The 13,859-nt window shown below is 45.9% G+C and overlaps 1 protein-coding gene across 3 annotated transcripts in view; it reads left to right on the forward strand.

The window, feature by feature from the left end:
- The first annotated feature begins 8,688 nt into the window (after window positions 1-8,688).
- The window catches only part of NLGN1 (neuroligin 1), a 987,462-nt gene continuing 982,291 nt past the window's right edge, over window positions 8,689-13,859 (forward strand). For all 3 annotated transcript variants that reach the window (XM_053306121.1, XM_053306123.1, XM_053306120.1), the window contains exon 1: window positions 8,689-9,250. The gene's annotated coding sequence lies outside the window, so the exon portion shown is untranslated. The remainder of the gene's footprint in view (window positions 9,251-13,859) is intronic.

Raw genomic sequence — 13,859 nt, forward strand, 5'->3', positions numbered from 1 at the left:
GAACTGTGTGTGCTCCCAATTTTCATTTGTGTGGAAGCAAAGAGGAAAATCTGGGTAGAAGTGATTTTGTGGAAGCAAAGTAGGAGGAAATATTACCCAGGTTTCCCTACCTTGCTTCCACACAATCACTTCTACCCATGTTTTCCTCCTACCTTGCTTCCACACAACTGAAAATTGAGAGCATATACAGCTCCCAAGCCTGGTTAGAACACAGTTTTTGATTGTGTGAATGACCTCATTGTGGATGCTACTTCCAACTCATCCCCCAACTTTCAATAGTAATTCTGCCTTAGAGTAAAGCTGTCCCAAGGACATATGGCTTTATGGGAGGAGAGTGGTCTTATAAGAGCTCCTGCCTGTAACCTTGGAGAAGCCAGTGCCAGTCTATTTAGACAATACTATGTTAGATTGACCAGTGCTCTGACTCCGTATAATTTATGGGAGGAGAGTGGTCTTATAAGAGCAAGCATGAATTGTCCCTTTTGCTAAGCAGGGTATGCTCTGGTTTTCATTTGAATAGGAGTCTACAAAGCTATTCACACATGCAGCAGAAACTGGGCTAATGGAGCCCAGCCCAGTTTCTGCCATGCGTGTGAACCACTGGGAGCTGTGCAGCTCCCAGCAGTGCTGTGGTGGTGGTTCCTCTTAAGAAGCCCACCACTTAACCGAGGTTTTGGGCATGAGTGTGCCCAAAAACTGGGCTTCACGATCATATGTCTGCTGCAGCTGTTTGCAGCTGTGGCAGACACACTCGGGAGGAGGGATCCCAGAAATGCACTGCGCACTTGTGCAGTGCATTACTGGGGTTCTGGGGGGTGGGGCTCCGCAGGGTGGCGCTTCCCTGCGTCCGACCCCCAGAGTGCCTGAGCGAGTTGCAGCCAGGTGCGGGAGTGCTGGAGCAAAGCCGCCGCTCATCTGGGTGGGCGATCTGCCCTCCCAGGGAGAAGGTGCCATTCGTCTGTGGGGAAGTAAGCACTTTTGGGCTTCCTCCCTACAAAACAGGGTGGCCCTTCCCACTTGATTGTGGAAAGAGTTTTTACATGTGTGAACACTATAAAATATTCCTTTTAGGGGATGGGGCCACTCTAGGGCATGCAGACGGTTCCATGTCCCTGGCATCTCCAGATAGGGCTGAGAAAGGCTCCTGCCTGTAACCTTGGACAATACTATGTTAGATTGACCAATGCTCTGACTCCATATAATTTAGCTTCCTATGTTCCTTGTCTCCACACAGCTGCTATACACAAAATGAGAGTCAAGGCTCTAACCAAACTATGCCAGCAAATACGGAGAATGACACAGTGGCTAACAGATTGGAAAAGGTCAGTCTACATACCCATACCAAAGAAAGGAGACTGAACAGATTGTGCAAATCAACGCACAATATCCTTAATTTCACATCTAGCAAAATAATGCTCAGGATCATCCAGTGCAGATTAGAGCCCTATGTGGTAAGGGAAATGCTGAATGTTCAAGCTGGTTTCAGAAAAGGCTGAGGAACAAGAGACATCATTGTGCATCCCAGAACATCTCATTGTTCTCATGAGAAACTTATACATAGGACAGGAAGCCACAGTCCAGATGGAACTTGGTGAAACAGACTGGTTCCAGATTGGCTGTATACTTTCTCCTTATTTATTCAATGTATATGCTGAACATATAGTGAAGGGGGCTGGATTGGAAGAAGATGAGCGTGGTTTTAAAATTGGAGGAAGAAACATCAATAACCTGCACTACACTGATGACACCACTCTGATAGCAGAGAATGAGGATGATCTGTAAGCTCTAGTAATGAAAGTCAAGGAACATAGTGAAAAAATGGGACTACATCTAAATGTAAAGAAGACTAAACGAATGACAATGGGTACAACAACCAGCCTCAGAAGTGATAATGAAGACATCAAAGTGGTGGATAGCTTCTGCCTTTTAGGATCCGCCATCAACAGTATTCAGCAGTCAAGAAATACACCGCAGACTAGCACTTGGTAAGGTTGCAATGAAGGCCTTGGAAAGGATATTTCAATGCCGTGCTGTACCTATACCTACAAAGATTGTAATCGTTCAGACAATGGTTTTCCCTGCATCACTCTATGGATGCGAAAGCTGGACTTTGAAGGAGCAATATAGAAAAAATATTAACGCTTTTGAACTTTGGTGCTGGAGAAGACTTTTGAGGATACCATGGACAGCCAGGGAAACAAACAAATGGATCATAGAACAAATCAATCCAGAACTTTCCCTCAAGGCACAAATGACCAGGCTCAAACTATCATACTTTGGACACATTGTGCAAAAACCCAGCTCCCTTGAGAAGTCCATAATGCTGGGGAATGCTGAAGGAAAGAGAAGAAGAGGACGACCAGCAGCAAGGTGGATGGACTCAATTACGACAGCAATGAATGCACCACTGAGAGACCTTAAAGGCCAAGTTGAAGACAGATCCTCCTGGAGAGAATCTATCTATGTGGCCGCTAAGAGTCGACACCGACTTGATGCCACTTAATCAATCAATCTATTACTCTATCAGTTTTTACAAAAAACTAGGAATGTGCTGCCATCTTTAAATGAACGAAAAGCAAAGCAAGGTCTTTGTATAAATATTTATAGGGTATACTAGTAATTTTCCAAAACTAAAGAGGACAAGATTTCCCCCCTTTTCAAACACTGTCTGTTGAAATGAATTTGAACAATCATTTTTAAATTTGAATTTGAACAATCTTTGAACAATCATGAGAACTGATTTATTAAGATACCCTTTTTCTTACCACCCTACAAGCTGAGGGTGTTGGTGTCTGCACACACGTGGTTTTTGGCTTGTCAGGACCAACCCACTCCTGCCAATAAATATATCATTGGCCTTGATGTGCTTAGTTTTTCTTTAACCAATGGCAGCCACTGTGATGGGAGCAATCTAGATTCAAACCCCCATGTGAAGGGAGGGGGGCTTTAACTATTTGCCCTGCTATAATCCTAATCTGGACTGGAAATGCCACTGCTATTTGCCCCAAGAAGAAAGCTGTGATTGGTGAGCTTCTTCAGTTTCTGTGTTTCATGAAAACTCAGTTCATGATTACAGTGAGTTCAGAAATATTTCCCCCTCTCTCAGATATTAAACCAGGCAATTATTTCTCATTATCCTTTCAGAATTCTAGTGAGGTTTCTGTGATTCAGAATTAAGAAACTTTTAAAGACCCTTGGAACAGCACAAATAATTGTGATTACTGGATAAAAGAGGGTTGTATCTGTGGCTAAATTGACTTTATGAATTCCTTCCGAATTCCATTAGCTCCTGGATTGGATGGTAGTCTCTTGTTTATGAAAGAAACAAGTTTTCAAAATGTGGAGGCGGGGTTTCCTCCCATGATGTCTGATTGATGAAATCTGCTGTTTTGCAGTTTTAACCTGCAGTGTATTAAAATAAATACAAAAAATACATTGCCACTCATAGGAGGGAGAAAGGAAAAAAGGAAGGAAATGTAGACAGTAAGCTTCATGAGACAATGATCTATCTTTTATCCAATAAAATATCATATACACTGATGCAATACATAGGCTGACATACCACACAATACTCTATTGCCTTGCAATATTACCCTTGTGCAAAACACAAGAATTGTACAAACACACTTGTGTTTGTGCAGAGTGTCAGCTATACTTTTTAATCACATTTGCATTTCTCCATTCCTCCAAGGAGCTTAGCATCAGGAGACAGGGAGGGAGAGAGAGAAATTCTCTCTCTCTTTTCCTCCATGCCCGTTACCTTCCCTCTGTCAAAGTTTAGACTGTAAGCATCATTGGACTGAGCTCTACCTTTTATGCATACATTACTCTGTAAAGTAATTATGCATACATTATTCTGTAAAGCATCATGTACATTGATGCTCTAATCAATATATACATACATAATTTATTAATCACCTTTACAATCCTCCCTTCCTTCAAGGAGTGTATCTATTGCACGGTATCCTCACAACAACTCTGTGAGGTAGGTTAGGGTGAGAGATGGCAAGTGGGCCAGAATCACTCAGCAATCTTCATGGCTGAGTGGAGATCTGAATGCAGGTTTCACTAGCTAAGTGCAGCTTCCTGCCCCAACAACTCTCTCTTCTAAATCATCACAAAATAAGTAGCACTTGAAGTCTACCAGACATATATTCCTATGTTTTATCACTATGTTAATTAAATACAACACTAGACACAGTCCTGTGATTAAACCCCCAGAGCCTCTCTCTGGTGTCTGCCTGGAACTGAGTCAAGGTTGACAAACACGTATGCAAATGCAGAAGGAGGAGAGTCTCACCTGTTTTCCTGAGATTAGGGTAAGCATGTCCCAGAAGAAGCCTTCCATTCTCCATGCATTTGATTCAGCCCCATCTCCTGCTGCACAGCAGATGGAACGTCTGACCCTGTTTTCACAGGAATTAGAAGCTGGCACTTAAAGAGGAAGAGACCCATCCAAACTCCTTACATTTATCTTGTGTTGAATTACAATTTTATTTGGCCATCTAAAATGACTCATTTATGGTTCTGCCAGTCAGATTCCTGGTTTACAGTTCCCTGTGTCATCTGGATTCCAGGGCTTTGCAAATGGATGCTGCCACACGGACGACGTGTGATATCTTTTGGAATCTCTGCTGAATGGCCAGACTGTTGCATATCTAATACTACCATTAAAAAACCCCCAGTATTTTGTTCCGTCTGTTCGTCCAATTGCGTTAATTGAGCAGTAGGGCTTCTCTGCCTTTCTCATAAAGAGCTCTTGATGTATATTCAAAACAGCTATCAGGAACCTGGATGACAATCACATTTACTCATTATGTATGTCAGTGGTGTCCAAATGGAGAGTCAAGGCCCCACCTGTAGGCCCTAAGAGCCTTCTGGAATCAATTCCAGTCTACTGATATGGGTGACAATGTAGAAGAGCTCAGGTGAGTTAATCATAAAGTATCCCTAAACAGGTGCTCAAATTCTCTACTTGCCTTGCATTTAGTTGCTGGAAAAAACGGCCATTTTTCCTATGACAATGTTCCTTCCTGTAGGTGTGGAGTTCAGCAAAGCAATAGTGTTAGTGCTTGACAATGAAAGTCTAGAGCACTTCAGTTCACTTTTAGGTTGCTCAGTTAACAATAGTGCCCTTCAAATAAAGAAACTGCTTGATAATATGTGAATAGGGCATAAACTTTACACAGCAATGGCAGCTAAAGGAGGCTTAGTAGTGAATGCTGTGCAGACATTGTAATGCAGAATGCTATGTATTTATTTAGGTATATAGCATCATCAAAATGCATAGCACTTTACATACTATAGAAGGCACAGGGCCCTGCCCCAAGGGGGTTAAAATTCAACATCTGGCATAGAGGAAACATCCTTGTTGGATTTTAGGAAACAGCTAAAGACACATCTCTTCAGCTTTTTTGCTACTTAGCAGTTTTATGGATAGTAATTTTAATTTGAACTTTTTATATGTTTTAAAATTTTCTTGGTTTGTTTTATTGTTGCAAACTGCCTAGAGACTTAGATGGTGGGCAGTATACAAATAAGATGAATTTTTTAAAAAATTGAGGCAGATGTCAACATGGGAAGAGAGCTAATCTTGTGGTAGCAAGCATGCATTGTCCCCTTTGCAAGCAGGGCCTGCCCTGGTTTTTATTTGGATGGGAGACTACATGTGAACACTGTAAGATCTTCCCCTCAGGGAATGGAGCTGCCCTGGGAAGAGCATCTGCATGCTTACATGCAGAAGGTTCCAAGTTCCCTCCCTGGCATCTCCAAGATAGGACTAAGAGAGACTCCTGCCTGCAACCTTGGAGATGCCACTGCCAGTTTGTGTAGAATCCTGAGCTAGATGGACCAATGGTCTGACTCAGTATAAGGCAACTTCCTATGTTCCTATGAAAAGCACACACATTTATTTTATATTTATCTATACTTAGGCTTAGTTGCAGTGGGATAGATAAAATTTGGTTCCTTTAACCTTAACTTGCAGGCCCCCCTCCCCTGCAAATTAGGCATCGTCTTGCTAGGCCAGGCCATACCACCGGGGACAGATTAAAAAGGATTTGGGGGACCCCAGGGGCTGTGGAGGCCCTGGACTTTGGCCCTGAAGTCCATGGGTAGGATCACCTCTGGGTCTCCAAATCTGGATTCTCAGAGGTTGTTGGACTGCAACTGCCATCATTCCCAGCCACAATGACCTTTGGGATGATGGGAGTTGCAGTCCAACAACCTCTGAGGACCCAAGCTTGGGAATCCCTGGTGTAGGCCAAGAGGGATTTATTTTTTGTGGCTAGGAATGATGGGAATTGTAATTCACAACAGCTGGAGGGGCAGGTTTAGCAACATAGGAAGCTGCCATATCCTGAGTCAGACCCTTGGTCCATCTAACTCAGGATTGCTTACCCAGACTGGCAGCGGCTTCTCCAAGGTTGCAGGCAGGAATCTCTCTCAGCCCTATCTTGGAGAAGCCAGGGAGGGAACTTGGAACCTAGATTCTCTTCCCAGAGTAGTGGAGTAGAGTAGCCACACGGTGTGGTTCGGCACTGAGGAGGGGTCTACCTTTAAGGGCGGGGGGGTAGAACTTACCCCTCCCGCCGCTCTTCCCCCTCCGGCGCTGCAATTTAGGTCCAAGTTTTTGGGGCGGCAGCGTTCCTCCCTGCCGCCCCTGCCCCCGTCATTGCCCGGAAGTCTCAGTAATACGATCACGCATGCGTGCGTTGCAGCGCGCGTGCGCCTGCCGCCGTGCACGCGCCGCCTATGTCACACGCACGCTGCGTGTGACGTAGGCGGCAGGCGCGCGCACGGCGGCGGCAGGCACATGCGCGCTGCGACATGCATGCGTGATCATATTACTGAGACTTCCAGGCAACGACGGGGGCAGGGGCGGCAGGGAGGAACGCTGCCGCCCCCAAAACTTGGACCTAAATTGCAGCGCCGGAGGGGGAAGAGCGGCGGGAGGGGTAAGTTCTACCCCCCCGCCCTTAAAGGTAGACCCCTCCTCAGTGCCAGACCGCCGGACCGGTCCGGTTCTGAACCGGTTCGGAGGCCTCCAACATGGCCTCCGAACCGGTTCGTGCACATCCCCATCCCAGAGTGGTTCCATCCCCTAAGTGCTCACACATCTAGTCCCCCATTCATATGCAACCAAGGAGAACCCTTCTTAGCTAAGGGGACAAGTCATGCTTGCTACCACAAGACCAACTCTCCTCTCCAGAAGTTTGCCCATGCCTGGCATAGGCAATACTGACCTAGAAGGGCCAATGGTCTGACCCAGAATAGGGCAGCTTCATAGGACCCCTTGGTAAAATTGTGTCCAGTCCACCCCTCAAGCTCACGCCACCATTTCCCTACCAGGCAGAGGCGCTCTTACCCCTGGACTTCTGAGCGGAAGTCCAGGGCCTCCACACCCCCTGGGCCCCCCCCAATCCTCAAAAAAACCAAAACCCCAAATATATAGCATGGGAATATGTTGAGTTGTGTGTTGAAATGTTTCGGCTCATCAATATTGACACACATATATACCTGTTTCATATTCTCTTACATTCTTGTGAGTTCAGTTGCTGTTTGTGCCCTCCAGAACCCACGTGTTAAAAATACTGCGTGTGTGTGTGTGGGGGGGGTGATGCTTAACTTGCAGCCTTTAGGTCCTGGCTCCAATATCACCCACGTCACCTGCCCCTCTACTACCAGGGGGTCGCCCATGTGGGACATAACTTCTCTCCTTTGAGCTTACCGGTCCTCCTTTCGGCTGCTTTTCCACCCGGGTCCCTGCCCCACGCGCGCTCCCCCCCCCCCGCGCCACTTCTGATCTGATGCACGCCGCCTCTTCTTCGACGGGCGGCACTTCGAGATCATCTCGGAAAGAGAATTTTGCAAAAAGGAAGACAGAGGCCTGTGCGCGAGAGAGCGAAAGCAGGCAGAGGCAGCCTCTCTGGGGAAACTTTCCGCGGCAGCAGAGGCTTTACAATCACACTGCCGCTGCCTCTCTCTCCCTCCCTCCCTGGGTGGGTTTGCAGCTTTCCCCGTCCCACGTCACCGTCGTCGACGCCGGGCTTCTTTCTCACCCTCAGTGCTGCCACCACGCTGCTGCCGGCCAAGCGGAGCGCGCGGGGAGCTGCGGGCGGGGCGGCAGGAATGCGCGGGCGCGCGCGCGCGCACACACACACAGAGAGAGTTTGCACATGCCAGAGAGCTCCCTTCCCTTCCTTTCCCAGGCCCTGAGGAGTCTCCCCCAAACCAAGGCGGTGGGGAGGGAGCAGAGGACGCCAAGGGCTAGAAGGGGAGGAGGAGGAGGGCAAGGAAAAAGCCCGCTGGCCTTTCGGGCTCGGCGGCAGCGGTTGATGCTGCTGCTGTCCAAGCGCGCCAACGTGCGCCCTGCGCAGCTGCCCGGCCGTCGTGTGTGCGGGTACTTAGCGTGGGTGAGTGCGCGCACGCGCCGCCGCGCGCCTGAGCGTGTCCGCGCCTCCTTCTTGTGTCTACAGGTAGCAGCGGCGGCGGCAGCGGCCAAGCAAGGCGGGCGGGGGGAGAGAAAAAGGCAGCTCAACTGCAGGAGCCTTTGCTCGGATTTTGGAGGCGATTGATGCTGCTCACTTTGCCTAGGATGTATAGCTCAGCAAGCCGGGGTCTGCCTGTGCCTGCTCCGTCTCCTTTGGCCAGTGCGTGCGTGTAACTGCCTCTTCTTGGTCCTTTTTTCTTTTCCTTCCACCTAAGAGAGAGAGAGAGAGAGAAACCAAACACCCTGGAAATTCTGTATATATCTATATCTATCTGACCCCCGCTCCCTTGAAAAAAATATATGTCTTTTTAAATCGCCTTCCGACGAGGAATTCCGTGGATACGTTTGGCTTGCCAAGTTTGTAACCAGACACGTCTTTGAAATTTCTATCTCCCGCTCCTCTTTTTTTTTTTTTTTTTAAACGGGGGGAGGAGGAGGTTGGATCTAGCAGCAGCAGCAGCAGCAGCCCCTTTTGTGTGTAGAGACACAGATTTCGATTTTCTTCTCCCCACTCCACCAAATTCTTCGTCGTCCCCCCGCCCCCGTCCTTCCCGCTTCTCTTTCAAGACACTTGCAATCCTCTAGGGAGCTAATGGATACTAAAGGACCAGCTTTCCACATTCTTCGGCCGAGCCTCTTTCCAAAAGAGGGGCACTGAAGAAGACATACCTTTGCTTTTCAAACCCTAAGCCGTCAACTTAAGCCTCCGCTCCAAGTATTTATGATTGCAGATCAGGTACAAAGGAGGAATAGTTGAAGGTAAGGCGGCTATTTCTGTCCTTTCCGACGCCAGCATGTTCTGTCTTGGCTTTCCAATAACTTGTCTTTCCTTTCCTTGCCCATCTTCGTCCTCCTTGTACCGAAAGGGCTCCTTGTTCCTGCCTTTGATAATCTGGATTGTCTTTGCTTGCTCTCTAGCGTTAAACCTGATTAACACCCCCATCTCCCCCTTCCATATTTCAAGAGCTGAATGTCTGCTCCACACATGTTTTGTCTACATTTTAAGCTGGATGTTTCCACCACCACCACCACCCCCGCCCGCCCCAACACACCAATATCTTCTGAAAAAAGATACAGACCTCTTCTTTTCCTGGGGTGTGCTTCCTTTTTCCCCTAGCTGGCTGCCTTAGACAGGATCCTCAAGCAGTATGCAGAAGCCTACCTTTTATTTTCTGCCCAGGAGAACTTGACAGGTGGAACTAAAAAGTATTTTTTTAAAAAAAATCAAGGTGTTCTCCGCAGCTCTATAAGCACACTAATTTGGGGAAGTTGTTTCAGAAAGGCTAGTTGGGAAAGGATGGAAGAGACAGCGTGACTCCTATAAAAAGGGCTGATGAAGCCTTTGGTGGTATGTGGTGGTAGTGGTTCTCTGTCCGTGTGTAACTCTTAGGGGAACCCACCCTTGCTCCAGAAATCCAAGAGCACCACTGGAATGGGTCGGAATTGTGGCTCACCACCTCCAACCCTTAACCTTTTGTCTTGCCTTCCGCTATACTCTGTGCATTCCAAATGTAGGAATTCTTGACCTGCCTCCTCCAGTGATTCTCAATCTTTGTGTTATGCGTCACCTGCATTTGACTCCTCAGGGTCCAGGTCCTTAATAAGAAGTAGGTAGGGGTGTGTGTGTGTGTGTGTGTGTGTAAGAGACAGAGTCTTGTCTGGGAAATAGAGGTCTTGCCTGAGGAGTGTGCATCTATTGGGCCAAGTGGGGGGATTGAGAAAAATCTGGAGAGCGTTAGTGAGCGTCACAGTAATGCTGGGGCAACTGAACCCTCTGTGCAGAGTGCCTGCTAGTTATTGGCAGCTGAAGGATCAGTGGGAGAAACAGCCAGGGAGGAGAGAGGATGTAGAAATACAGAGGAATCAGGCAATCCGATGTGCAAGGGAGGGAGAAGGAGAGACATAGGGATAGGTCAAGATGATGTCTTCCCATTGGACCAAAATGATTTGTAAGTTTTTCAACTACACAAGAGTCTTCTTCAGCAGACACAGCAGTTCCAAACAAACAAAAAGAATGATTTCTCTTTTCTTTACCAAGCTAAGTATGGTAGCTTTTCAGTCACCTGGTGGTAGATGGATTGATGCTTGGGTGTTTGGCATGTATGCATAGGTGTTTAAAGGCTGGTTACAGGGAGAAATTGACAGGTTAAAGGAGAAAAGAAACTGCATTCTCTTCAGGTTGTCTCCATCTCCATCTGATCTGACACCAACACAATCTGGCCTCTTTATCTTAATGTTCTGGGATTTCCATGATATAATCCCTGTTTCCCAGGTTAGTTTCTTCGGGTAGACGTTATCTGCTGTGAGGTATTAGATGTCAGTTGTATTCCTGGGAAGACGATTTGGAGAAAATCCAAAACCACTGGAAAATAGGAGCTCCTGAGTGAGAGGAATGGCAAGAGGTGGGGCAGAGAAAGGGATGATGGGAAATACTTGGGTGGATTATTTCTGAATTGAAAGAAGGGTTTGAATTGGAGTGAACTTTTCCTGGAACAGAATTACATACTATGAAACTATGAGAGGTGAGATGAAGAGTTGGCGATAAAAAGAGAAATTAGACTTGGCCTCCCAACAATTTATTCTTGGTGGTCTTCAGTGTGCTCTCTGGGCTATGTTTTATATCTCAGGCTCATACTTGTGAAAAGAGCAAGACTTTCAGCAAGCAGCTAATTGCAGAAATATTCTGCATTTTATGGGATTTAATAGGCTTTTTTTGCCTTAAAATAAAATCTCTTTGTGCTAATAAAACAGACTGTATCTTTCACAAATGACTTGTGCTCCTCTAAGGATAAATGTTAACCTTTTTAATGCATTCCATTCCCAAATAATTAATTGCTGTGAACAATTACTAAAAGGGTTCTTGGTAATAAAGGTGTCACTAAGAAATGGTGGATGACATTTGACATAGATTTTTGGTCTCTCTCACTCTCGTTTTCTTTTTAATAACACGGGTTCTGTCATTGGAGAACCACAGGGAACTGAGGGCACATCAGATGAGAAGAATATGATGATTAGGAATAAAGGTGATGGTGCTTGCTCGAGCAATGAAAAAGGCGCTGAGAATGTATATTGTCCTTGCCTCAGCCAAGGAGCCCAGGCACCTGAAAGGCTGTTTTAGCGAGTTAAACAAAATCCAAGCAGAAATGACCATTTGGACCGCCTGATTATGTGTTTTGATTAAAAGAGGAAAAGTGAAATGTTGTTGTAAGCCTGCTGGTTCTATCATTAGCTTTTGCAATCCTCTTAAGTAAGAGCAGGAGCCGTGGCATTCCAATTTTTCAGCAGAATATATTTAATGCTCCTGCAGTGCTGGAGGAAGTGAGGGTGGTGGGGCTGATATATATATTGCATCCTTATATTCCATCCCTGCTGCCTTCGTTTTCATATTTTCTTTATTAATGGGATTGGCAGATACTTCCTCCACCCCCTTGCTTTTTAATCCATTAGTTACATTTTGAATGAATAACACAAATAATTTTTTTTAAAAAAAAATGAATGCTACTGTTTGGATAAACCAGGGAAGCTACAGCTGTTGAAAGTCTCTGCTTGGTGTCCGTCCCCCCGTCCCCCCCGGAAATAAAGGAGCCCAGAAATATATTTTATACTTACTAAGTTTTTCCCCTCCCATTGTCTTTTAAAAAAAATACTCTGAGGCTGAAGTTAGAGACAACATTTGTACATCTGATTACCTCTGATCATTTGTTTTAAATATATCACACCGTGTTGCTGCTGGAGTTCCATTTAACAGTATTGACAAATCATTCATTGTAGAGAAACATCATTAGAAATGTTGGCTCCATTCATCACGTGAGCTCTCTCAGGCCACGGAGTATTGAATATAATTAATCCATGAAACTAATTTCTTAACTAGAGAATTACCTTGTAGCTTTTCTCTGAAATATTTATGTGGCTTCTGATAATTGCTAGCACAGCGGCTCATGGGGTCCTGACCAGGCTACAGTGCCTGGACAGAGTAGCCGATACCTTCAAGCCTCAGGATTGATTCTGGGGGCTGCAGTCCTCAAGCTGCATTGAGTCCCATTGACAGAGCTGTGGAGACAAGAAGGCCTCCGATCAGAGCTTGCCTTGATGGTGAACTCTCTGAGGGACAAATAACATGTTACTTTGGAGTCCTGTGATGGAAACTCCCACCATATCCCCCCCCCCAAAGCAGCCACTGGACTGCCCATTTGGGTACACTCTACTGCACATAGAAAAACCCGAATTGTGTGTGAATTGCTCCCCAGTAATTTGCAGGGACTTCAGGGTAAATTTGGCTGATATGGGAACACACCCTCTCCATTCTGGAGGAGTTGTGAGCTAAAAGTTGGGTGTGAAAAACATCCTGGGGAGGGAAAGGCTTTGTGGGTAAGTGTGATTTAATTTGAAGAATCAGCACAGGGTGAAGGGTTGGATCTTCCAACCTTGACGTTGTAGCCTCAGTCCTAATCAGCCCCTCCCCGTAGCTGTTTTAACAAAAAGAAAATTGCATTGAGAGTCCAATTCATGGAGCTACAGTCTAATGTGTAGTGTGGCCCAGAGCAGCTTTAGGGAAACCACTGTCTCTCAGCTTTTTATTTGCAATACTTACTATTGGTATTTATATGCCACTTTTCTGTGAAAAGGCTTTCAAAGTGGTTTATATAGAAAAGGGATTATAGGAAGAAGATGGTGAGCCCAAAGAGCGAATAAAAAGAAACACAAGGAAGATACCAGCCCCAGCCACTGAAGGGATATTGTGCCAGGGTGAAATAGGAGCCAGCATGGTGTAGTGGTTAGAGTGCAGTTACGGTTGCCACCAGCTTGTCTGGTGGCGACCCAGGACCAGGCTTTCTCTGTGGCTGCCCCAGGGCTTTGGAATGAGCTTCCTGCTGAAATAAGAGCATCTCTTCTCTGTTTGTTTTCAGGAAGAACCTCAAGACCCTCCTGTTCTCTCAGGCTTTTAATTAGAATTAATTTTAATAATTTTAAACACTTTTAAAAATAATTTTATTCTATTGTTTTTATTGCCATGTATTTTAATTTGTGACTCTTACATATTTTAAATTTTGTACATAGCCTAGAGATATACATATCAGGCGGTATAAAATATGATAGATAGATAGATAGATAGATAGATAACAGTCACAGCTGTGGTGACCACAACCATACAAGGTGGCACAGGGTTGGTGTGCTATGTCAGTAGTGCAAGGGCTGGGTAGGCAGCATGGTGTAGTGGTTAGAGTGCTGGACTAGGACTGGGGAGACCCGAGTTCAAATCCCACTTCAGCCATGATACTTTCTGGGTGACTCTGGGCCAATCACTTCTCTCTCAGCCTAACCTACTTCACAGGGTTGTTGTGAGGAGAAACCTAAGTATGTAGTACAC

The sequence above is a fragment of the Hemicordylus capensis genome, chromosome 3 (assembly GCF_027244095.1).
Source record: "Hemicordylus capensis ecotype Gifberg chromosome 3, rHemCap1.1.pri, whole genome shotgun sequence".
Classification (NCBI taxonomy): domain Eukaryota; kingdom Metazoa; phylum Chordata; class Lepidosauria; order Squamata; family Cordylidae; genus Hemicordylus; species Hemicordylus capensis.